The sequence below is a fragment of the Episyrphus balteatus genome, chromosome 4 (genome assembly GCF_945859705.1).
Source record: "Episyrphus balteatus chromosome 4, idEpiBalt1.1, whole genome shotgun sequence".
Classification (NCBI taxonomy): domain Eukaryota; kingdom Metazoa; phylum Arthropoda; class Insecta; order Diptera; family Syrphidae; genus Episyrphus; species Episyrphus balteatus.
Window position 1 is genome coordinate 74,952,531 of NC_079137.1, and position 26,419 is coordinate 74,978,949.

At 29.2% G+C, this 26,419-nt stretch overlaps 1 protein-coding gene across 1 annotated transcript in view; it reads right to left on the reverse strand.

Annotated features, from left to right (window-relative positions):
* The window catches only part of LOC129919911 (synaptotagmin-5), a 163,641-nt gene that overhangs the window by 109,235 nt on the left and 27,987 nt on the right, over nt 1-26,419 (reverse strand). The window lies entirely within an intron of this gene.

Consider the following 26,419-nt stretch of genomic DNA (forward strand, 5'->3'; position numbering starts at 1 on the left):
TGAAACACTCGTTGGAGGAACTTTTAATAAAAAAAAAAAAAAAAACAGACAAAAAGGATAAACAAGGACGAACTTTGAGAATCAACACAATTTTCCCATCGTGTCGCGTCGCAACAATTCGTCGTTGTTACAATTTTAGTGATGATGTGAAAATGAGAAGTTGCATCAATTATTTTGCATTATTTGTACAACCATCAGCAGAATTGTCCTTTTTTACTGTTTTCTTTTTTGACAGAAGAAGCACTCAAGAGATCTTTATTTAATTTTGCATTTTTTTTTGTATATTTTCTTAAAAGGATTATTTACATTAATTGTGCTGTTCACTGGAATTTGAGAATCCTTATTCGCCATTTGAATACCAAACCTAAGTCCTTTAGGACTTCTTCTCTCTTCTTAGACATCAAAAGGATAACAAAAGGAGTTTTTTTTTATTGGGCAAATGGAATTCAAGTCTTAAAGGATTTTCTATATTATTTTTATTTTTTGAAGAATTCAAAGTGAAGTGAGAGGGGAGGAATCTGTAAAGACGAATGTGGATTTTTCAAGGACTCTGTAAATTATTTCTCGCATATAGACATTGATAAAAAAAAAAACCTAGATAAGGACACTATATTCGTGGTAAAAGGATGGATTTACTTGTACGACAAACATCAAGTGAAATAGTCCTTGAATGAGGATAAATCTTGTAAAAAGCAAGCAAATAAGGAATATCCTTTAGGAAGGATATTATCTAGAAATGCTATTCAAAAAACTATTCAAGGATCCAGGTTGCTCCTTTTTATTTTATTTTTTTTTAGTTAGTAGGTATCTCTAGGAGGTCCTTGCTATTAAGGACGAAAAAGATGGTATGTATTTTTTTTCCTGAGTTGCAGTAGCGATTATGACACGCTATCTTAACTCTTTTCAATATAAGTTGTGTATTCTTTCGTGCCAGTAAAAAAAAGGAATACCTTGAACTAGGACATTAACGTGTAGGAGGTATTATAGAGAGTGCAAAATGGGTAGCAAAGTTTGATGGGGAGAATTTTATTATCCTCCCATTTTAATTTACAATAAACTCTACTAAAGAAAAACTTAATTAAGTAAGATCACGTCGTCGTTCTCGTCGTCGTCGATGAAACACAGTAGTTTCTGTGCAATGCAGAAGAAACCTGAAATTAAAGATAAGCTGAAGAAGAAGAAAATTAAAGAATATTATCCTTTTGCTGCGTTGTTATAAGTTTTTTTTTTTTTTGCAGAAAAGGGGTTTTAATTTGTGCAGTGGATAAAACAGCTGGGAGCATTTATTAAGAATATTGTTGGTCGTTAAGAGATCCACAGAGTTAAGGGAAATACCTTTGCAAGTCTAGTCCTTGTGTCTAATTTTAATGTTGAACAAAAGAACTCTTAAATGGCGCCCAATTCATAAACAAAAGACATATTAGAGATGGTTTTGCGAGTGAATTAAAACGTGAGGATTTTGTTTTGCTGAGAAAAGGATTTAAATTCACAAATTTGTTGAAAATATACTAAGTTTGAAAGAAAATCATTAAATGGCGCCCAATTCATAACCAAGGAAATAATAATACTTCACAAAGATAACTAAGATAATGAATTTGTCTTCATGAATAATAAATTTAAGAGAGAATATTCTTGGAACTGAAAAACACAAAAAGTTGAACAAATGAAACTAGAAAATGGTGCCCAATTCAAATCCAAAAAAATATTATTGTTTTCGCAAGTTAAGGCTTTTGATCTTTATGAATACTTTTTTTTCAACTCAAAAATGTTGAACTTAAATTATTTAATGCTGCTTAATGTGAATCCGAAAAAAATTTAGATGTTTTCAACTGTCAGAAAGATATATTCTGAAAATATATTTATATGATTTAGAAGTCTCAATCTGTTCTATACTTCTTCTAAAACTAAAAAAATGGCACCCAATTCATGGACAAAAGACATACATATTTTAAATGCTTTTGCAGGTGAATTAAAAAGTTAAGATTTCGTTTTGTTAAGAAAGGGTTTTGGATTTAAATTTACAAATTTTTAAAAATAAAATAAAATGAAAGAAAATCATTAAATGGCGCCCGATTCGTAACCTAATAAAGGTATATTAACGCTGTCTGTAAGGTAACGGTTATAAGGTTTTTGTGGTCATGAAAATACTTTTGATGAGCAGATTTTGGAAACGGATGAAATTGTAAGTACTTGATTAAAACCTACAAAATGGCGCCCAATTCAAACCCAAAAAGAAAAATGTTGATTTTTTCACAAAATAGGACTTTTGTTTTCGTGAATACTTTTAAAAAGTCAGATTCAATAAATTGAATGGCATAAAAAAAAAAAAAATCAGAAATAAAACGTACCTTAAGAATGGCGCCCAACGTGACACCAAAATAAAATTTGGGTGCTTTCAATTGTTTTTACTTTTTAATATTTAAATAAACAGATGATTTAAAACGCTTAATCTCCTCATGCAAGCAAAAATACACAAACCACAAAATTATAAAATTTTGAAGCTCTAATATTTGTTTAAAATATATCTTTAAAAGATAACCTTTTAATATTTGCCAATTTTTTTCTCTGTCAATTTCAATTTTTAAATCCAAAAACGAAATAACAAGCCTTTGGCTGTTTGGATGTGTTTGATTTACTTTCTGGTTGGTTGATTTTTTGTTTTGTTTGTGTGTGTGTGTGGTGCTGATTTACAGAGGATATTTATGTTGGAAGGCGTTGTATAGTTGATTTACTACCTACTTGTCAATGTCAACAGAAATTGAATTTTAAAATTCAAAATGTATGTGACGTTGGATGAAAAAAAAAAAGGGAAATGTCAAATGCAAAGTTGGTAGGCAAAGTTGGAGAAAAAACTATAGGTAGAATGGTTTTGTTTTACAAAAAAAAAATATTACAGGAGGTGAAATTGAATATTGTACAAAACTAAATTTTAGTTAAAAATCATTAATATCAATAAGAGAATATAACTAGATTAAGGTAGCAAATCAACCAAAAAAGTTTAAAGAATAAGAAAATATTGCTCTAACGTATTGTAACAGTTTTATCTTAAGTCAATTTTATAAGTTCAAAACCAACTTTTTAAGAATCTATCGCATCTTTCAAAAGTTTTTTTTCTGTGATACACTCTACCCAACAGAATGTATTTCACTGTCATATTCAAGAAAAACCTCAATAGTTGCTTTACTTTCACCCAAAATACAAATAAACAATCAAAATACAAAGTTGCACGTTTGTTTTTTGAAAACTTAAGTATACTTATGAGCTTTTGCATTTCCAAACGAAGTAACTCTAATGTAACTAAACTTTATTATTTGCAATTTGTGTCTAATCAGCGCGAATTCCATTCAAAAAAACTTTAAACTTTACAAATGTTAATGGCAATGGTATTTGGCAAACTGAAAAACTCAAACAAAAACCAAAATAACAGAAAACTTTTCAATCTACGAATTACGACAATGTTTTCATAAGTAATTCCTTAGAAAACATCAACTCAGTATACACACTTTTTAGGGAATTCGGACAAACAATAAATTTTGGTTGAATATTCAATTCCTGGAAGAGAGCAGTTCTATATAAAAGACAACTTCATAGAAAGAGTTATTTTGTAATGTGCAAAGTTTTGATCGTTATTTAGATTCTGATGTGTGCGGGTAAAGAATGTAATAAACTGAAATCCTTAACTGACTTAAGGATTATTATAAACGTTGATATGAAAATATGCTAAATTGAATTGAATGTTAACATGCAACAACAGCATCAGTATCATCATCATCATATGAGTGATGAAAATAATAATAGAATCCTTTGAAACATTTAAAATGATGCATGAGTGATTTTGATAGAAGGGTGTTTGTATGTTGTAATAAATGTTACGTGGCAAAAGTTTGCGGTATTTTGGTTTTTGAATTGTGGCAAAAAGAATCATATCATTAAACTAAATAAACCTATCAGCAAACATTTATGTTTATTGTTTATGTAGTTTTATAATGAAATAGGTTTTACACTTTAAACAACAGTCCCTTTTAATGCATATGAGCTTTTAATTGCCAAATATCAACTATCAACACTGTGTTTTTTTGACGTGATAACGTCTTATAAATCGATGAACCATGGCAGCCACCACAAAAAAGTGACGCCATTTTCTAACGTTACACTCTCGCACTTTCGCAGTGCGGCAAAAAATTTCAATTAAAAATTAAAAATAAACTATTAGAGATACAAAAATCTTCTATAGCTTATTTGAAAGATAATAACCTAAAGCTTAATCCAAATGAAGGATTTTTAAAATTTCCGTCATTTAATAGGGTAAAGAGGGGTAAAACGGAAAGATGAAATTTGGGCTAAAATCTAAACGCGAAGTTGTAGAGAATTGATTTTTATTGCTATAGATAGATGAGATTAATTTAGAAATAACTGCATTCAAAACTAAGCTATAACGTTTTGTTTGAAAATTGTACACGTGATGGGACTATGACAAAATGATGATTGTGGGTAAAGGAATTCTTTTTTTGACAATTCTAAAGATGCCAGGTGAAAGATGAGGAAAAAAAACTTAGGCGTCTGATACAGATTTTTTTCCAACACTCTGCGTTTTGAAATATGAATTTTTAAAAAACACCTTGTTTTTTAGGGGTATTTTTAGGTAATTTTTGATTTTTTGCTTTTTTGGAGAGATCAAAAAATCTCAAACTTATAGGACATATAGGTTTTATGAATACATGTGAAAAAACTTGGAATCGTGTAGGGAGTTTTGAATAAATAACGGAAGAAACAAGTTTAAAAAAAAAAATTTTTTGACCGTTTTTAACCGATTTTCATCGTTTTTTATTTTTATCTTTTTTTCTTTAATAGATACAGGAATAAAGTTTATCGAGTAATGATGCGTGCGAAATTTCAATCATTTTCGTAAACACAATTTTGAGATAACAGTAAAATAAAATTTTAGAATTCAACAGGTTATAACTTTTGACCAAGACCAGATAGAAAATTTATTAAACTTTTATGGGCATCCTGATACAATTAGCTTTCATTTGGTATATCACACATAACGGTAGACAAGCAACACAATGTTAAATCAAGAAACTTGCGAAAAACCTCAAAACACCAGTGGAGATCTTTTGCCCCCATGAACAGCCACCAGTGTGGGAAATACCGTAATCTCAGTCTGCAAATTCGACATGGTTGACTTTAAAAAATTCTAACTTCTCTTGTAGTCATGTTTGAAATGAGATTGATACGTCATATGAAAGGTGAAATAATAAGCTTTCACATGGTATATATTTTTATTGATTCCATAGCCTAAGAACATAAAAATAAATGTTTTTTTTGCTTTTTTTAATGAAATTTGATTGAGTTCAAAAAATTCTAGCTCTTTTTGTAGATGTCTCATAGACCTGATCTATATAAATATTTTGAGCTAAGACAAAAAGCTTTCAGATTGTACAAAATGTTTTATAGGTTGTTAGGGGAAAAAATGGAATTAATGACGTGAGAAGATAAAAATTCATGTTTTCTTTGCTTTTTTTGATGAAAATGATTGTTTTCAATAAATTATTTGTATACTTTTTGCGCATTATAAAAATTTAAAAATAAAAGAAGAAATACTTGGCTTTTAAATTTAAATAATATAATGATAAAATAAAAAACGTATTTTTTTAAGCTTTTTCTTGTAAATTATGATTGTTTGAAAAAAGTAAACTCTTCAATTGACTCATTTTAAACAGAACCAGACAGCCTGCTTTCTGACGACGTTATCACGTAAAATCATCGTCCGTAAATCGGCTTTACAGACTTTTTTTTTATGAAAATATAGTTCACATATTACTACTATAGAAACATACAGAAGGGAGCGAATCATATCCAATAAAAATCGGGTTGTGCTTGTGTTAAAAAAAACATCTGAGAATTAATCCGTACACCAGATTGATTTCTCTACTTCTCCACTTTTTAAAGAACTAAAGATCAGAAGTGACGTGTAATGCCCATGGCCCAAAGTAGTTTCTAGAGTGGCACCTGATACCTCAGGCTGTGATTTATAGTGACGTACTTTCCCTTCCTGAGATTTATGAAAAAAAGAACTGATTAAAGAAGGTATTTGATCAGACAATTTTCACAGATAGATCAAAAGTGGGCTGTGGTTTGGAGGCTTTGAATACTCTTTTCGTGGATACCTGTAAATTAAGGCTTATCCCATGCTGGGCTTACTTACATTCCACAGTCAAATTAAGCGTCAAACAGCGCCCGAAGGTGGTTACATCCCACTAGAAGTTTTATGATCATTTTGAAGTATGTTCTCTTCTCACCCCGTGCTGAGAAGCGGGGCCTATCTAACACCTCTGCCACAATTATGAGCAATCACCCCCCATAGAATCAAGCAGTTGCGAAAATAAACCCTAACCTATAAACAGGCTTCCCATTTCCCACATCATCTCCGGTCATAGGTCCAGTCCCCTCAACACCAAGTGAAACCTGCCACAGCATCAAGAGACTCTAAAAATGCACAGACGCAGCTCATACCAATTCCACCCAAATCCCGGGCGATTATCTAAGACTACATGTGAACAGGGAGCATGTCCTGTCCACAGAGAACCAAAGCGGAAGAACGTCTTGTAACAATGTAGCATAATAGACAAGGACAAGGAGAATGCGATTACTGCCGACGAATCTGGAAGACTCATTCAGCTAAGATGGCTAGATTTCTAGGATGTGATAAGAACTATACCGAAGTCCAAGCATCATCTACTCGCTCATCCACCCGCAATAATATCTATCTCGAACTCTCCGCTTTGGCATATCTCCACATTTCTATCGCACCTTCACACACACATTTCGCCGAATCAGCCAAATTCCTCTTATGCGAGTATACAATTAAGGGCCCATGACCAATCAGCGGAAAGACCTTGAAGAGTTAAAGGTACAGGCATTTCCGTTCACAAGCCAGAAGACGGCCTTATCCTTTTCGCTATCCGTCCATCGAGACTGCCATCTAGAAAAGGCATACCAGCATAGGAATGCCAACCCAAGCCTCTGGCGTCATAGTCCATCGCACCATAACCATTACACTACGAGGTACTACAAAGTCACAATAGGTTTTCAAAGCGTAGGACTTTTCTGAGTAGTTACTCTGAATCTGAGTTCCTTTCTTCTCTTTTTTTACTTTTTCTTTAAACATTCATCCAGTAGTTACGAACTCTCCTTATTCTTATGCCTGATAAATTTCTTTTGACCCCGACGGAAAAAAATCAATAGTTCTTGCCACTCTTTAATATACAAACCCACTCACACACTGGTTGTTATTATTAAAGTGAAGACCTCGAAATACCCACTTTAACAAAGTCATAATGACAATCTGTAATAATCTAATTTTCTTGCATGCCAAATTGTGTAAATTGTGCCGATATAGTGCTTTTCGCGTTGTATAGCAAAAGACCAAATCAAAATCCAGAATGGTTGGTATGTCCTTTATTATTATTCCACTTCTATACTCTTTTCCACCATCCTTGTGTCTCCCTTCTAAACTCAATGGTTGTTGATTTGAAGTGTACGAGTGGTATCGATTGCTTTTTGCAGCATCAGAGTGGTATTATGTGACACAGTCCGTCTGTTCTGTCTTGTCTAGGGAAAAAGCTATAAAGCTATATAGAACTAAAGAGATAACTCACATTGGAGGTCTAATCAACGGTATCCAACACTCTAATACCCTAAAGGCAAGTGAAACACTCTGAAATGAAGGTCACTTACGATACAAAGTGGGAAAAATTGATTTTTTTTTCGTCCTTTTTTTCCAGTTTCCTTTTTTTTTGTCTTGTTTTTTGTAGTTTAAGTTGAATCGTTTGAAACGTGTTCCATTTCAACTTATTATAGAAGATTTGAAAAATCCTCAAGGGGTTTGAAATTTTTTTTTGTTATTTTGAGTTGTTAAGCTTGTTGTTAAAGTTTAAATATATTTTTTTTTTGTAAAATGGTCCAAATCACTTTGGTTGAGTGTTTTTTGTATACAAACATGTCCATGACACATGTACACGAGGCGGAATAAATTTATTTTAGAATAGTTTTTTCAAAACATGTCAATAGTTTTTGTTGCCATTGGACTAACATGAATATTGGTAATTCGATTTGACTGTACTCTGGCCGGACTGCCCTTCAAGCAAATGAATTTTAAATTAAGAATGACCATGTGCCAGCAATATGCCAGAGGCATTTCATTTAGCGCGTTGCTGATAATGAAACCACCAATGTAATATTGCGAGCAAGAATTTTATATTAAATTTTGGTTCTTCAACGCATTTTCGAGGTCGGTTTTTCCTCATCATTATAAATATAATTTTCACATTTCATGTTATTGAACGAAATGGACTTTTTGCCATGATAGATAGTGTATAAAATTAAAATGTGTAGAGTGCATTAATTTTTCGTCACTAGTTATTATCATGTCCTCATCAAGTTGTATTGAAAGTCTGAATTTGAGCTCTTTTCTATAGGGTTCCTATAAGTGGATTAGGGTGGCTTAACAGATTTTAACATACGAGTAGAAATTAGTACCTGGCTTACAATTTTGCTTCTATAAATCTTTACATATTGTACTTTAGTTCCTGTAAGGCTTTATAGAAGCAAAATTTTTAAATTTCTTCTAAAAAAACTTAAAAATGGTATTATAGCTTCTGTAAAGCTTTATAGAAGCAAAATTGTTAAATTTCTTCTATAAAGCTTTATAAATAGATCTATTGGTCCCCTTAAAGCAATATGGAACTAAAATTGTTAAATTACTGGAAGTTTTATAGAAACAAAATTATTGTTAAATTACACCCACAGAAAAAACGCATAGTAAAATTAAATGCATTCTACGTTGAATGAATGGAAAAAAACATATTCATTAATTTTCTTAAAATCGTCGTATGCTTAAGTTGCAGTTTGTCACATTAATTATTATAAGTGAGATGGCACAATGGTAAAGCACAAGTCTGTCAACCCGGATGCCGGTTTTTTTTGTTTTTTATTTTTTTTTAATGTGTGCACTAGGTACTTAGATTTAAAACGAGCTACTTTGATTCAATCATTTTTGATTCAAAGTGGTTTCCATTGATTTTACATTGTTTTTTGGTTCAGTGTACTTCTTTAAAGCCTTTATAATGGTACTATAGAAGCGAAATATAGAACCGAAATTGTTAAATTGCTTCTATAAAGCTTTTTAGATATTACTTTAGCTCCTATAAAGCTTTACAGAAGAAAATTTGCTAAACTGATGTACATTTTTATAGAAACAAAATTGTAAAATAGCTTCTTTTAAGCTTTATAGATGGAACAGTAGCTTCTTTAAAACAAAATTGTTAAGTCGCTGTAATTTTTATTGAAACAAAACTGTTAAAGTGCGCTTCTATAAAGCCTTAGTTAAGCTTTGCATTCGCAACTAATAGGAAAAGTAGCATCACTTCTAAAAGTGCTTAGTTTATCGAATTAAAAAAAACCTTTCTTAATTCCAAATTTAACAAATGTTTTGACCATTCGGAAGAAGGTGTTTCCGACTAACTAAAACGCCATAAGCTGCAAACAAATACATTTTTAATCCACTGAAGGTATACAACTTGTGTTAGACATACTTTGATGGCAATATAAAGATTCTCGGAAAAGCTCTCTCCAAAGAGATTTCCTGATATGTGCTCTCCATTTTCGTAGAAACGATTTTTTTTTTAGATTGTGTATTATAAGAGCAGATATAAGAGGTTTTCCGCTAAAAGATCCTACAAGCTTTTCCTTATAATTCTTCTGCAGGAACACATGTATCCAAAAGTGTTCTCCAATCTCCATATTTCCACAAATAAGGAGAATCAACCATCACAGGTTTCCAGGTAAAAATGACACTTTTACACTCGTGTAAATATTCTTGGAACTCATTTGCCTCACTAATAAGAGGATTTCCATGTTACAATCATTATTTAAAACCTTTTCAATGAAACAACAAATATTCCGGTGAATGTTCCAACAATGCTTTATTGAGAACACCAACGTAATTAATTTATTTTTTATGTCAAAGGACTTGTACACATGAGGTAAAATGTCTGGTTAAATTAAACGAACAGAAAGAAAGATTCAACATAAAATTAAAAATTAATTTATATTAAATTATTGGCTACTTTGATGGTTTACATGGCTCAGAGATTAAAGTCGCATTAAAATGTGTTTTTTTAATTAAAAATCACTGATTATATTTAATAAAAAATTGTTATTTACAATTCATTAAATACCAGCAATTAATAAATACACACACATAATAGTACATCTTTTTTTTATTTTTTTTTTTCATTTGTTTTCAGCACTTTGATGTTAAATCGTTCAGCGCCATTTTTTTTTTCAATTAAATATTTTAGTTATGTACACGCCTGTCTCTTTTTTTAATAATAAACTTACGTAAACTAACTACGTGACATTGTGTGAAAATCTAGTCTTTCGTTGGCGATGAACCCTCTATCAAACAATTAAATTCTTTGTTGGGCGCCATTTTTGATATTATTGTTTTTTTTTTTTTTCTAAATGTGGGTTCTTAATTTTACACATGGAAAGCAATCGATTTCGAACCAGCAAGTTAAAAAAAAGTTGTTGTCTGTAAAGTCTGATAAAGACGATAATTTTACGTGATAACGTCATAAGAAAAGAGTTAAAAATTATTTAATTGCCAACTTTCTTGTAGCAGGTGGCCATGGCACAGAGGAATAGATGGATGACTTCAGAGCCAGACATCGTGGGTTCAAACCCAGCGGTCGGCTCAGAAGTTTTTTCTAAATCGCCAGCTTAACTGAAGCCACCTGTGCGATAACATGAGACAATTTTCAACTATGTCTCCTCCTCTGTGCCACGTAGTTCAGTGTTGTATGTTCTTCTCTCGTTCTTTCTCTCTTTGTCTTTCTGTGTTGTATTAATGTCTTGTGTTGTATCAGCAAAATGGACCTAGATTCCGAAGCTGCAGTGTTTCTAGTCCGGAGATTTATCTTCAGACTAGTTTAATATGTAATGTAATGTAATGTAACTTTCTTGTAAAAATATTTATAAGATAATAACTCTTATGCCTAGTTAAGTTTTTAAGCTAAAGATTAAGACCTTACATATTTTTATCTGTATATTTTGTACAAAAACGGTATAAATCTTTGAATCCAATCATAATTTACAAAAAAAAACTAAAAAAAAACACTTTATTTTTTCTCTTTTCTTATTATATCAATTTTTTTTATATGACAAGCTTACAAACAAATTATACCATTCAAAAGTTTAATATTTCTTCTCAAGAATAAAACTGTACTTAAATTTTTACAATGCGTAGAGGGTATACAAATAATTTATTGAAAACAATTATTTTTCATTAAAAAAGTGAAAAAAATCAAACTTTTTTCTTTTAACACCATTAAATCCACTTTTTGATATAAATTTTATACCATCTGAAAGCCCTTTTGTTTCAGCTAAAAATACTCATGCCAACCATATCTGTATAACATTTTGTAAAAGAGCTAGAATTTTTTGAACCCAATCAATTTTCATCAAAAAAAGCAAAATCAAAATCAATCTTTTTTATCTTCTAACACCATTAAATTTATATTTTTTTTATGTGACACATTTTACATCATCTGAAAGCTTATTATTTCACCTTTTATATGACTCTTCAATCATATTTCTAGAATGCCTAAAAAAAAAAGATAGAATTTTTTAATTCCAACCGTGTTGAAATTTCAAACTGAGACTACGGTACTTCCTACACTGGTGGCTGGTCACCAAATAGAGTCTTGCCTATTATCTAACTTCAATAAAAATTTTATTCAATTATCTATAGAAGACAAAAACAAGAGAGACTTGAGAAAAATCCGTGTTAGACCCTTAATTTGTTTTTTTCATTATCTTTCGAATGGCATTTTTCAAATTGTCAAACAAAATGTATCCTACCTATAATGACTACACTGGTCTGCAAAATTTAACTTTTTTTTTCTCCTTCAAATAATTTTTTGATATTATGAACAATTAGACTTTCCTGAATCTAAATCTATTTTCAGAAAAATTCTATCAGGTACCATTTTTGTAAAAATGATTTTTTAAAAATGTGGGTAGTTTCTAAAAAATCAACCTTTTAGATTTATTTGAACTCTTGCAAAATTAAAACTATTTGTAGCATTGAGCTCAAATTTGGAGGACTTATTTCTCGTAATATGGCCTATCGATTGACACCAAATATGTCCTTTTACATTAATGTTTACTCATATTTTAAAATACTGATTTATAAAAAAAGCAGAAATATCGAAATCCTTTACTTTTTAGTAAATCCAACATGAACAAAAACACCTTAATTAAGGAAAATGTAAAATATCAACGCCCATTATATTTAAAAAGTCAAATATGTAAAGAAAACCATAATAAAATAAATTAAACAAAATTTTTACGTGTTTTGTAATTTTATATACTATTTATCTATTTAGAAATATCTTATTTGTAATAAACCATTCGATAAACTGCCTTGTAAAGCTTCAGATTTGTTTCTCCCAGAAACAAAAGTATACTTCTCTTATAGTTTTTGATGTGCTGAGTTAGAATCCGAAGTCAAAAAAATTCTATCACGTGAGGATTTTAAGATATTCGCATTAAAGTATCACAAAATCAAGTTTTTTCTTAGAAAATCTCAATAAAAACTACTATATCTCACAAACCAGAGCTGACCGAAATTTTTTGAGTTCGGATTCAAAATCAGCACACTAAAGTCCATTAGAAAAGTATATTTTTGTTCTAGGGAGAAACATATATTAATGTTTAGAGATCAGTTTTTTTTATGATAAGATATGCCAAACCTACTAAACTTACTTAAATTAAGATATCTCGGAGAAGAAAAGAGATATTGAGAAGATTGAAACTGAATTTGAAAGAAAAAAATAAGTTCTTTTATAAACCGTAACAATTTTAATTAAAAAATATTACATTATGCCAAAATATTTCTTCGAAAACAGCAAAAAAAATGGGTTTTTGAGATTTTCTAACGGGAATATCTAAAAAACATGACGTGCTAGATCAATTCTGACTTCGGATTCAAAATCAGCATACAAAAATCCTTTAGAAAAGTATAGTTTTATTTAAAGGAGGATTTCCTTGCAGACCAGTGCTATTTGTCAAAGGTCTACCACATGATATAGTTTTAAAAAACCATTTATAACTTGGTTTTGAAATTTTCTAGAATTTTTTCAATACCTATGATAACCTTACAATACACTAATCTATCGATTTAAAGAAATTCAACATTCTACAACCTTTTGTTGAGAAAAAAGTTTATTAAATGATTGAATTTTTCAAAATCCTTCATTAGTATTCACTATTAAGTTATTATCTTTCAAATCAGCTATAGAAAATGTTTGTATCTCCAATAATTTATTTTTAATTTTTAAATGAAATTTTTGCCGCACTGCTAAAAATATCAGGTGGAACGGGAGAAAATGGTGTCACTTTTTCGTAGATGCTGCCATGGTTCATCGATTTATAAGACGTGTATAGGTAAGTATTTATAACGAGTGTGTCGAGTTAAGTCTTTGAATCTAACGTTGGGCGCCATTTATTTTCCACAACCAAGAAAACCGGTGTCTTGGTCGATTGTTGAAGTCTAATAAAGTACTGGATCAGTAGGAACCATCAAAAACTTGACCAAAAGTTAAAGTTCAAAATAATGACTCCTCATCTCAAGTTCTTCTCTAAATAACTTCTATAATAAAATTGTCGTTATGACAACAAAAGTTTCCACGGAAACAACCAATTTGGTTTTGCTAGTTTCAAGAACTTTGGTAAGCTGCTGTCTACCAAACAACTTCCCGCACAATAACGTGATTGATTATATCGATGTTAACACCTAAGATTTCAATCGCCTTCGAAAGACTATCAGCACTTTTGGGAAAGGGGAAAACAATTAGCCCCCCAAAAAGCCGATACAAATAAATTCATCGAAATGAATTTTCTATGAAATTAACTGCTCAACAGTTTATTCACTTCCTACACAGAAAAGTGTCAAATTTAACTTCATATCGATTCCTTTAAGAACCTCTTAGGCCTCAAAAAAAGGAATTGAGTCCTAATTTTTTTTTTTCATGGTTATTTTTTTGACTTGTCGAGTGTTATATTTATGATGGATTAACAATGCATATAAAAACGCCTTCAATTCATGAGTCTTGAATTTCATGCCTTTTTACTTTTTGTTTTATTTATGAGGGTTAATCTCTTGTATGTGTGCCTTCTCCATTTTCATTTCACATATTTCTGTTAATAAAATAGGAATATTCATATCTCTTCTTCTCTCAGATCGAAAAAAAAACGAACCTAAATTGTTCAATTTACACTCGATTTACGTCCAATTATCGTCCGGACATAATCCTTGAAATAATCTCTGTGGAGCTTTTATTGGAAAAATGCCTACCTAATCGCACGAGGTGATTAAATATTATATCGACGTAAAGGACGAAGTGAACTTGTCCTTGAAACTAATACGAAAGAAGGTAGTAGCAGCATAGCAGACGGTGGTGCTTAAATAGAGTCTTTATGGTAAATAAATAAATTTACTTTTTATGGCTTTTTTATTATATAGCTAAAGTCAACAAGTTAAATGTCAAATCCATTTGAGTTCCTTTTTTTATCATTTTTTTTGGAGGTAGAGAATAAATGAGAATGAGGTAAACAAACATGGACACCACAATAATATTGAAGGGATATTCTGTGGACTAACCATTTTTTTTTTTTTTGGTTATTTCCTGACAGAAAAATGTATATAAAAATAAAGTCAAAGTTGATGATGGAGGAAAACGGAACACAAATATTGGCAAACAAAAAAAAAAAAACCAATAAAATATTACATTTACAATATTTGCGGTTGACATGGCTGGGATAATCTAATCCAGAGGCAAAAGATAAACCGATTTGGTATTTTGTCCTTATGGCAGAGACAGGTTCTCGTGTTTTATTTAATCGGTATTTAGTATTTAGAAAATTGCTTTTGAATTGCGATATTGGGAAATTGTCTCCAGTATCGGTTAATAATTTAAAGGACTGCAAGTCGTATTCTTTATTTTCTAATCAAAAATGGCTTGAAGGGTATTTTGATTAGTGTTTTCTTAGCCGTATATGAGAAATAATTGGATATTATTTTTTTTTGGAAATTCAAAAACCTTTTCGGGTAATGTAAGGATTCTTAAACCATCTTGTTGTATCCTCAATACTTTCAATTTCCATTAATCTTCGATTTTTTTTTTTTTTATTTTGAACAAAAATAAATCATCAGCCAAAAAAACGTGACAACTAACATTAAAAAGGTTTATTTTTGCCAAAATTATTCCAAAAATTGCACACATGTATCAACCTATTTGTTGTTATAGAAAAAAATCTATGAAGTAACTTTACACGTGACTACTTTGAACTCTATTGAACCAATTTTGTTGTTTTTTTTTTCTCTTAATGATAGGTTTATTCCTATTCAGCTTATACAACAAACGTGTAAATGTATACAATTTCTTTGCCATAGAAAAGCAAATTGGCCTTAGAACTTATAGGACCCTTTATTGATTTGTCTTGTTTTGTACTTTAATGGGGTAATATTCAAGACGATAATATATTGGGAAATAGGAAAAAATGAAATGAAATAAGATGAAACCTAAAAACCTCGATTTTGTAGCTCCATTAGTTTACTTGTTATTCAATACTCCACTAAAATAAAACTAATTTTCATACGTAACGGTAAAAATTTTCAGAAAAGTTGAATTTTAAAATTGTTCTCGAATTTTTTTTTGCCAATAAATTGTAGCTTTTGAAAACAAGATTTTTTTATGCAAACCCCAATTTTGTAGCTCAAACCGTTTATAAAATTTTCAAAATTAAAACGTTAGCTCAAAAAAAAAGTAGGTAACTGCAATAGAAAAATTTTGAGTTTCCCATTTTTTTTTTTATTTTGAAAGCTTAGTTTACGTTTTTAAACAATATCTTGAATATTTTCAAAACTGTTTGAGCTCCAAAATTGGGGTTTACATCAAAAATTGTATTTTCAAAAGCTGCAATTAATGGCAAAGGAAGTGCACTTCTGAAACTTTAAGTTGAATCAAAAAATGACTGGATTGAGCTACAAAATTTTTCGCAACAAATAAGCATTTAACTACCTACAGTTTTGGGCATCAAAAAATATTAATTTCCTATTTTCGTCAGCTAAAACTGTTGAGGCTACAAAAACCAAGTTTATGGAATTGAAAAGCATTTAAAAAGATACAAATTTTGAGGTCAACTTAACTCATTGTTTTTAATCATTTCAGATTTTGTCCGCTAATTTCGGACTTATTTTATCCGAAAATTCAATAATTCAAAAACTATACGAGCTAAAAACAACAAACTAGCAATTAATGAGATTAATTTTTTTTTTTTTTATTGCGACAGAAAATGCAATGGAATCAAATGACGTCAAAAAACACATTTGAGCACCGGGCCTTAAAGAAACCTTTATTTTGAAGTCGCACTCGATGGATTTGGAGGATATTTTTTAAAATGTGTTATTTTTTGGCAAGGGGTACCTCTGGGATTTTTCGAAAATTAAAAAAAAAAAAAAAACAGATTTGTAATTTTTTCACCGGAATGCATGTCTCGTGCTTATGAATTCAAATCTTTAATTCAAAACTTGTTTCGAGACTTTGGTATCTAAGAAAAAGTAAGTAAAAATATGTTTGATTTGGAAATATTTCAGAAACCAGGCCTACCAAGATACTTTTGGTTTCCATTTATGAATATAGCTTAAAAGGACCTTTATTTGATGAATATAAATATAGTTTAAAAGGACCTTTATTTGATATCTCACTTGATTAAGACCAAAAACAAATAGTTTTACATCGAAGCAGGATACAAAATTTTGGCGTAGATTCGACGAAAATTTAGGTTAAATTTAAGGCAACACCAAAATTTTATTTAAATTTATAATTTAATTGTACCTATTACATTTTTAAGGTCAATACAAAATTTATTGAAATTTAAATTTTTTTTGTATTCAAAATCAAGGACGTTTTCCTTAATTTAAAATTTCATTTTATTATGATGATATTTCTTTCTTTTTCTTTTTATTAGTTTTTATTATTTTAAGTATTTTCTTACTTACTTCTTTGAAATGAAACAAAATAAAAGTGATTACTCATCATAAATATAATAATGGTGATACACTCCGCGAAATAATTATAAGGACAAATTTATTTAATTCGTCTTAAGATATGTAAAGGATATTATTTTTTATTTCTTTTATGAATAAGGAGACATGTATATGGGGATAGTTTCCCACCATTTGTTTTTATTTAATTCATTAGAATACAATAATACAGTTATTTTTTCCGGGTCTGGAGCGAAATAATTATAAGGACACATCTGATTTTTGCACTAAAAGTGAGATTTAGCGAGATGAAATGTAAACAAAAGTAAGCAAAACAGTTAGAAAATGAATTTAAACCCATTATAACCATTTCAAAAGTAAAATTTTTCGGTTATTTTAAAATAAGGCGTGAAAAACCCCTGATCCAGGCAGAAATGGGCAAAATCGAGGCCTACCATGAATAGGGCTTGTGTAAATGGGAAAAACTGGAGGATTAGAAACGTCCGATTGTGTAATTGATAATTTAATTTACAAAGGTGACATGTATAGTTAACTAAAACGATCAGGGAGGAAGCCTTTGGTCAAAGAGAGAGCCAAAAGTCACAAAAAATGAAGTATTTTTCGTGAGAATTTGACAGCAAGAGAAATTTTCGAGAAAATGAAATTGAAAGTGAGAGTATGTTGAGTGCACTAAATAATGGAGGTCAACTAAGCCCATTCCTACGAAGGTAAATGGTGAAAACCGGTGGTCTTGCCGAGACATAAACTTGCCCGCCTTCGCCTCGGCAAAAAGCATAGGTTCTGGGATGAAAAATGGAAAAACCGTTATGTACACCATCTAGGCTATCCAAATTAAACTTTCTCTCATTGATGAACTTAAAAGTTTTTCCATTTTTCATCCCAGAACCTATGCTTTTTGCCGAGGCGAAGGCGGGCAAGTTTATGTCTCGGCAAGACCACCGGTTTTCACCATTTACCTTCGTAGGAATGGGCTTAGTTGACCTCCATTATTTAGTGCACTCAACATACTCTCACTTTCAATTTCATTTTCTCGAAAATTTCTCTTGCTGTCAAATTCTCACGAAAAATACTTCATTTTTTGTGACTTTTGGCTCTCTCTTTGACCAAAGGCTTCCTCCCTGATCGTTTTAGTTAACTATACATGTCACCTTTGTAAATTAAATTATCAATTACACAATCGGACGTTTCTAATCCTCCAGTTTTTCCCATTTACACAAGCCCTATTCATGGTAGGCCTCGATTTTGCCCATTTCTGCCTGGATCAGGGGTTTTTCACGCCTTATTTTAAAATAACCGAAAAATTTTACTTTTGAAATGGTTATAATGGGTTTAAATTCATTTTCTAACTGTTTTGCTTACTTTTGTTTACATTTCATCTCGCTAAATCTCACTTTTAGTGCAAAAATCAGATGTGTCCTTATAATTATTTCGCTCCAGACCCGGAAAAAATAACTGTATTATTGTATTCTAATGAATTAAATAAAAACAAATGGTGGGAAACTATCCCCCATATACATGTCTCCTTATTCATAAAAGAAATAAAAAATAATATCCTTTACATATCTTAAGACGAATTAAATAAATTTGTCCTTATAATTATTTCGCGGAGTGTATTATTACCTCTTTTATTTATTATTTATTTATTTTTTTCACAAGCTATGTGAAGTATTGCCGATCAAATTTTTTCAGTAATGTATACATTTTCCTTCGAAAAAACACAAAGCGCCTTTAAAATAGTGCAAATTCAGATTTTTTTAAATTTTTTGTCAGAAAAAAGGTTACCAAATGCATTTTTCTGAACCAAAATAGTTTTATATAGGTACTTTTTCAGGTAGTGATAACCCTAAATCCTGGCACAAAAAAATTCCTTTCTTTTTAAAATGGCTTTCATTTTCATTATTACGTTTTGATTAAAATTTGATTTGAGTATAGTTAATTTCAATTCTAAACCAGGTTAAGTTGTAATTTAGGTTTAAAGGAATTATATATTAATTAAAATTTTCTTATATTTTAATTCCTTTGGATACATTTTAATTCTTTGTAATTGAAATTAATAAAAAAAAAATATTAAAAACCTGTGTAAAAAAAAATCACAATATTAAAAACTAATAATTTTTTTTTTTTTAAAGGCCTAATTTGAAAGTTGGTATTAAAAACTACGATATAATTTTTAACCGTGATGGTACTCACAAACATACAAACTGATTCATACAGTGTTATCAAAACCTTCTACATTTCTAGTTTTAAAAAAGAAAATGAGTAAGTTTTTAACTATATATAGTAATTGCGGGATAGATGCCGCGGTTTTTGAAAAATTAATTTTTAAATTATATAATGGTGAAAAATTTTAAATTTTTTTAAAAAAACTAAACAATGGGTTTGTTTACTATCCTAAAAAAATACTTAACCTAAAAAAAAATTATTTTTTTTATGAAATTTACAATAAAGAAAAAAGTATTAAGTGGGCCATCTCTCCCTTCATGTGTGGGAGAGATGCCGCATAGTAAATGCATTGAATTTGTATTTGTTAATTAATGTGGAACGTGTTGTATTCTTTATTCATCACGCCTACAATCTGTACGATTGATGAATTCGTTTTTTTTTTGTACAGGGTACGATTTTTTAATACCCGTTTGCTACATTTTTTGCATTGGATACATTCTTGTTTTTTTTGTTGAGAAATAGTTTTTTCAACATTGGTCACAATTTTTTCGGTTCTCAGCGGGCTCAGCCAAAGCAACATTCACTTTTTAGTAGTTGTCTTCTTTTAACCTGTTTTTCTTTTTTTTTTAACGAGGAAGTTAGGTAGTGGGTAAAACGTCTGAAAATACCTTAAGTTTTTAAAAATTGGGCATCGGTTTTTCAGGAAGTGGTGAATTTCTTAAAATAATTTTATTGGCGCAGCGCTTTTGAAACAAGATGATGTGTGAATTCCCTTTTCAAAATGATTGCAAGAGTGAACGTGATTGCTTACGTGGGAATGTCAGTTCTGAAATTGTTGTAGGAAGAAGAGATGTTTCTGAAAGCTGAGATGTTGCGGGGTTATCCCTTTCTCGATGCATTTTAAAGCTTTTTCTAAGACATCTTTGGTCTAACTTCCTCTTTAACTCTTACAGATACATTTTCGTGACCTAATAAAGCTTAATATTTTCTTTTAAACGAAAAAAGACACTAAAATCAGAATGCGGCATCTTCTCCCAACAAAAATGCGGCATCTCTCCCTTTTGTGAGGGAGAGATGCCGCACGACACCACACAATAACAAAAAATAAGAACAAAAAAAAAATCACACCCATCACTTCTTGAAACACATATTAACTAAACAAAATCATTATATTTAGAAAAAAACGCAATAACTTGTCTCAGAAACGAAAAATTCCCACAGGCTGAAAAATTTCCATAGTCAAAAGTCGAGCAAAAAACAAAACAAACGACAAAAACTTCCGTTACATATACAATATGTGCAGATTTTTTTTGCTACGTTTTAATTTGAATGTTAAACGAACAAATTACAAAAAAAAATTTTTTGCCTGGACGACTAGATATATGATTTCAGTTGACTGCGGCAACTCTCCCGACGCGGCATCTCTCCCGCATACACTTAACTATTTCATAAACACAGTTTTTACTTTGACTTTTTTTAAAAGAAATTAATAGGTACTTTTTCCTCAAAGTTAAGAATGTTCTCTTTTAATTACTTACCTGGTATTCTTATAAAGCTGAAAACACAATGTGGTTTGGTTTAATTTCAAAGTTTTAAGTTTCGCTAAAGCAGCCCAAAAGCATTCTTGAGGTGTACTGTGCACGTTCCAACTAACGTACATGGAGCCCACACCTGAGTATTAATTTAAAGGTCATATTCGCGCCTCAAAAGTTTTTAATTATAGCCTTGAGGAGATTAATTTTCAACCAAAATATTATAAAATTAAGAAATAGGAACCATTTCTCAAATAAAAATATATAACAAAAACAAAAAAAAAAAAATAAATAAAGTTGAATAACTTAAAGGTTTTTGTCAGCCTTGTTATGTTTTTTTTTTTTGTGTTTGTGTGATAATATAGGGTGTCAACAATAAATGTTTAATTAGACACATAAAAGACAAAATATGAGTCAGATGGGTATGACAAGAGAATGTAAAATAAACAAACAAGTGGAAGATAAAGTTCACACAAAAACGAAAGGACCAACCAACGAGAACGACGCGACAACGATGTCGTCGCTCTCAAAAGACACCACGATGGAAGACTTTGAAAGTATAATAAGGATGTGCGTTGACAAATTAGGGAATTAACAATAAAAATACTTTTTTTTTGTTTACTTTTTGTTTTAATTAATTTGTTTGACAAAGATTTGATTACAATCCACAAAAAAAAAACACGCAGAAGTGACTGTGTTTACAAGAAAACGTTTAGAAAATTACATGATAAGGATGTAAAACATAAATTTTGACTTTGTTTGAAATATCTGCACACCACATCAAGGAGACCACCACAGCGCGAGTAAAGTATATGAATAAAAAAATCCCTTTTTTATTTGATTCATTCTTTATAAATGAAGAATTTAAAAGGTGGCGAAAATGAGTAATGAATTTTTGACACACGCAAGGTTTTTTACTTGCAATAAAGGTACTAATAGGGCAAGTTTAGGATTCGTAAAAAAAATCGAACTCGAGATAACAATCAGGCATGACATTATGACTACAATTACAATTCTGTCTGTATCGAATCGAGCTACAGCCTAGAAAAGTGAAGTGATTTTCTTCAAACTTGGTATTAAATAGTCTTTGGTGATTCCCAAGAGGGGAAATTTAAATTTTTGTTTTAGGGCCAAAACTAACGGTAGGTCATATAAATTGTATATTGTATAAAAATTGTATACAAAAGCGTTAAGAAAAAGGTAATATTAAAATTTTAGAAAATTTTCAAAAAACACATTTTTGGATTTTTAAAAAATACATTTTTTGAAATCAGGTTGATGAAAAATTTTGAAATTTCGTTTCTTCAAAATGACATAACTACCTACTAACTTGGTTTTTGCAAAATGTAAGAAAATTTGTATATAAAAAAATATTTTTTTGAAAAAACGGCTCTAACGATTTTGATTAAAATTTTTGTTTTTAGATAGTATAACATAAGAGCCAACTTTTGAAATAAAAAAATATTAATTTTAGAAAATTTTCAAAAAACACATTTTTGGATTTTTAAAAAATATTTCAAAGTTTTTTTTTTGAAAAATCATTTTTTTTAAAACGGGTTGATGAAAAATTTTGAAATTTCGTTTTTATGTGTAAATTAATTATTTCTTCAAAGTGGCATAGGTATCAACTTTTTTTATACAATGTTAGAAAATTTTTATAAACAAAAAATATTTTTGTTTTAAAACGGCTCTAAAGATTTTTGAAATTTTTTTTTCTAAAAATTTTTATATACATATACAGGAAATCAAATGGCATACTTACTTTTGTGTAAAAGATAATTTAAAACGGTGTTTATTTAATTATAAAAACAGATTTTATTTTTTTTTCATTACTGACCTACCTATAAAATTCCTTAAAAATATTAAATTTTAAATTTTGCCTAATTTTGTTCGATAAAAAACTTTAACATTAGATCAACTTTTACTTAGGAGCAAGAACGTGCTACTTCAGTCGTGCATTTTATTTCTTATAGAACTTATTGTAAAGGATATCTTGTTTGTAGTTCAAAACCTCTCCTAGTGTTTTTTTAAGCTCGAATTTTTAAACAAATCTATATGCATCTTTCGGTTTAAATTTAACTCCTTAAACAAAAACTATCCTTCATATCTTGTGTAAACTACCGAACAGGATAAATTTAAACAGTTTTTTCATTCTTTTTCCTCAAAGTATTTGCATTTTGTTTTGTATCCTTTCTGAAAAATCGATTTATTGAGTTTGGTTTGTCTTAATAATTCAATATATTTCTAGAAGTTCCTGCATTTAAATTATTTGCCATAGAATGTTCTTAAATATACCTACCTTGGGTATTAAAATAATAAAATTAATTTTCGTAAATGAGAAAGCTGTTAGATCCTTAGTCAAATTAGATTTCATTCCTATAACATGATTCACATTTTAAGTTATGTAGGAGCAAATAATGTCTAAAAATATCAAATTAATTACGTACATGATTAAATAGACAAAAATATACATAAAAGAAAATATAAATAAAGAATATTAAAAATATTTTTGGAGAAAAATTCCATCTCGTTTCCATCTTTATTCAGATTGATGTTCTTTTACAAGAACAACTTTATGACATTTTAACTTGATTTTTTTTTCTTCCATTTTTCTTTGCCTCCATTAAAAGTCGCATAATTCTGATTCGAAACAGGATGCATCTTTTATTGAACATTAAATCATTTTCCTTGATTTAAATTCAATCCGAAAGAATCAATTAAATTTTTGATTACTCGCAGGATAGTCGTCGTCCTTTCATATTCCCTGGTGAATATTTCAATATATTCCAGTTGCAATGCACTGTGGTGCTTCTTTGTAAAGAAAAAAGAGTAAGCAAGAATAAACTCAGCTTTTTAATCGGATATGACGTTTTAAAAGCTAGCTTTTATGAAATTATTTATATATTTCATAAAAGAGTATAGCTAGTTCCCGTTTTGGTTGGAGATTAAAAATAAAACACTGCATGGGAGATATGTAGAACAAAAAATATCCATCGTGTGGATTGCGGATATATTGTATTTATATCAAAATAAAACAGAAAAAAAAACACAGAGTTTGATGTTAAAAAAACTTAAATTAGATTTTAATAAACCAAAGAACAAAATTGGAAAAGAATTAATGAAAAATATGTTATATTGTGAAAATTTAAAATAAAAAAATAGGATAAAAATATTCTTTAGGATTTTAGGAATTTTATTAATTATTGATATTGCAAATTACTTAGCAACCAGACTTAAAAAACAAAACTTTTGCTTTGCATTTATTGATAGAGCTTAAAAAGGCTTTTTTTTGCTATCTCACTCAATGGATCGAAAAGAAATTTTTGAAATGCATTTTTTTTTTAGAAAATGGTAACCTATGACTTTTTGTCGAAAATCCAAAATAAAAATAAATAGTAATTTTTTGTAAATGCCTATGAGCGCATATCTATTAACTCAAACTTGTTTTGAAACTTCGATCCAAAGAGATATGATTACGAACTTTAGAAACAAAAATATTTTTTGTCAAACGTTGTTAATTAAAAATACTTTAGCCTCTATGGATTGCCGCTATTGCATTTCCATAAAAAATATCTTAATGAAGTGTTGTTTAAAACTGGTCCAGAAACTCGGAATTTTGAAGGAAAAAAATTGATTACAAACATTTTTCACAAAAACGTTTTAGTAGTCTCAGTTTAAAAATTTTAAAAATATTAATTTTGGAATTTAAAATTTTTTTTAAACCGGATTAATGAACTTTTTTGAATTTTTTAAAATTTGTTGAAAATGATTTCTGTAAACAATATCTTAATTTTTTTTTTTAATTTAAACGGACCATCAATTTCTAAAACAAAAAATTCAAAATATGTTTTGTATACTACAAGAAATAAAATGACATACCTACTTCATTAGGTGAATTAAAACATTTCAAAATTTTTAAACAAAAAAACTTTTTTTAAATTTTTTATAAAAAATTTGAATAAGTTATAAATTATAAAACTTATGATAGATACTTTTGATTGAACTAAAGTTATTATCTTATGAATGTTATACAAAATTTAAAATTCTAATCAACTTGGGACTCAGTGTCAGTAGTGCCATTTTATTTTCAAAGAAATGTTTGAATAAAATTTTACGTAACGATGTTTTATTTTTTCTAAAAATGCATGCAATCTCATTCTTAAAAAACCATTAATGTCAACCTTTAAAAAAAATCTCAAAAATATTAATCAAACCATTTTGAGTTTTTTTTTTCTTTCGTTAAAATCCAAAAATGTGAAAAATTTGTATAATATTAAGAAAATTATTCTAAGTAAAAATTTTGCGTTGAAATTCGCTTAGTTGCTAACAAAAAAGTCAGATATATTTCAAAAGTACCATTTTATTTGCTGCAGTTAATAGTACGCAAAAAAAAATATCAACCAAAATCATTAAAATAGTTTCTGAGAAAAAAGTTATTTGCCATAGAAAATTAATTAAGTAATTAAGTTACAATTTGAAAAATTCCCCTACAATATTCTAAAAAGTTCAATAAAACGTTTAAAGCAATGTAAAGTTTGACTTACATATGTATGTTTTAAAACTTTTGAGACCAAAAAATTAAAATACCTAGTTTGAAAAAAAAAAATCGTGTGTACAATTCACAAGTGGTAGAAATGAAACCTTAAAAAATCGTTTTTCTTGCAAGAAAATCGAAAAAAATATACCTTTTTTTATTCCATCACCTTTAAATACATTTTTGTATGACTACCTATAGTAAATTTTATATCATCTGAAAGCTTATTATTTCACCTTTTATATGACGCTTCAATAATATTTCTTTGATGGGTACAAAAAAAGTAAGCATTTTTTAAAGCCAACCATGTTGAAATTTCAAACTGAGATTACGGTACTTTTTAAGTTTTTCAATATACCGTTATGTGTGATAAATCAAATGAAAGGTAATATTATCAGCATCCGTTTTAAAGTTAAATAAACGTTGTATGTACTCTAGATCAAAAGATATAACGTGTTTAGAAAAAGAACATCTTTTCAACGTTATCTCTGGATTTTGAATATCAAATTAATTGAAGTTTTGCACAAATTATAGTTTATTTAATTACCTATTTACAGTATAAATTTCATTCATCTTTCTATTAAAAGAAAAAGGTTATAATCAATTGATTTTTCCTCTCGCTTTTTCGTTTCATCTTGTTTCAAATCACTACGATACTGAAGAAGTTTTCACTTCAAAAAATACTTTTCCGGATTTCAATCTTAACTTAAAAAAAAAAAAAACTGACAGGCACTTTAAACACTAAAATAACTTTCGTACATTTAATACAGCATAAAGCTACAGTGAAGTATAAATTTTATTTTGCTGGTGTTAATATTTTATTTTCTTAATTTTTTTCCAGGAAAAAAATATTATTCTAATCAAATTCATTCATACACACGAGTAAACTCTGGTTACCAATAGACTTTCAAATGCATTGATTTTTATTTTGTTTATAGTTTATTATTGTGATACCTAGAACTCTTTCGTAGTTATTAAATTCTTTCATTTCAAATCACATTAAAGTATTCACTATGGCGTATGAGTAATATTTTTTTTTCTTAATTAATTTAAAAT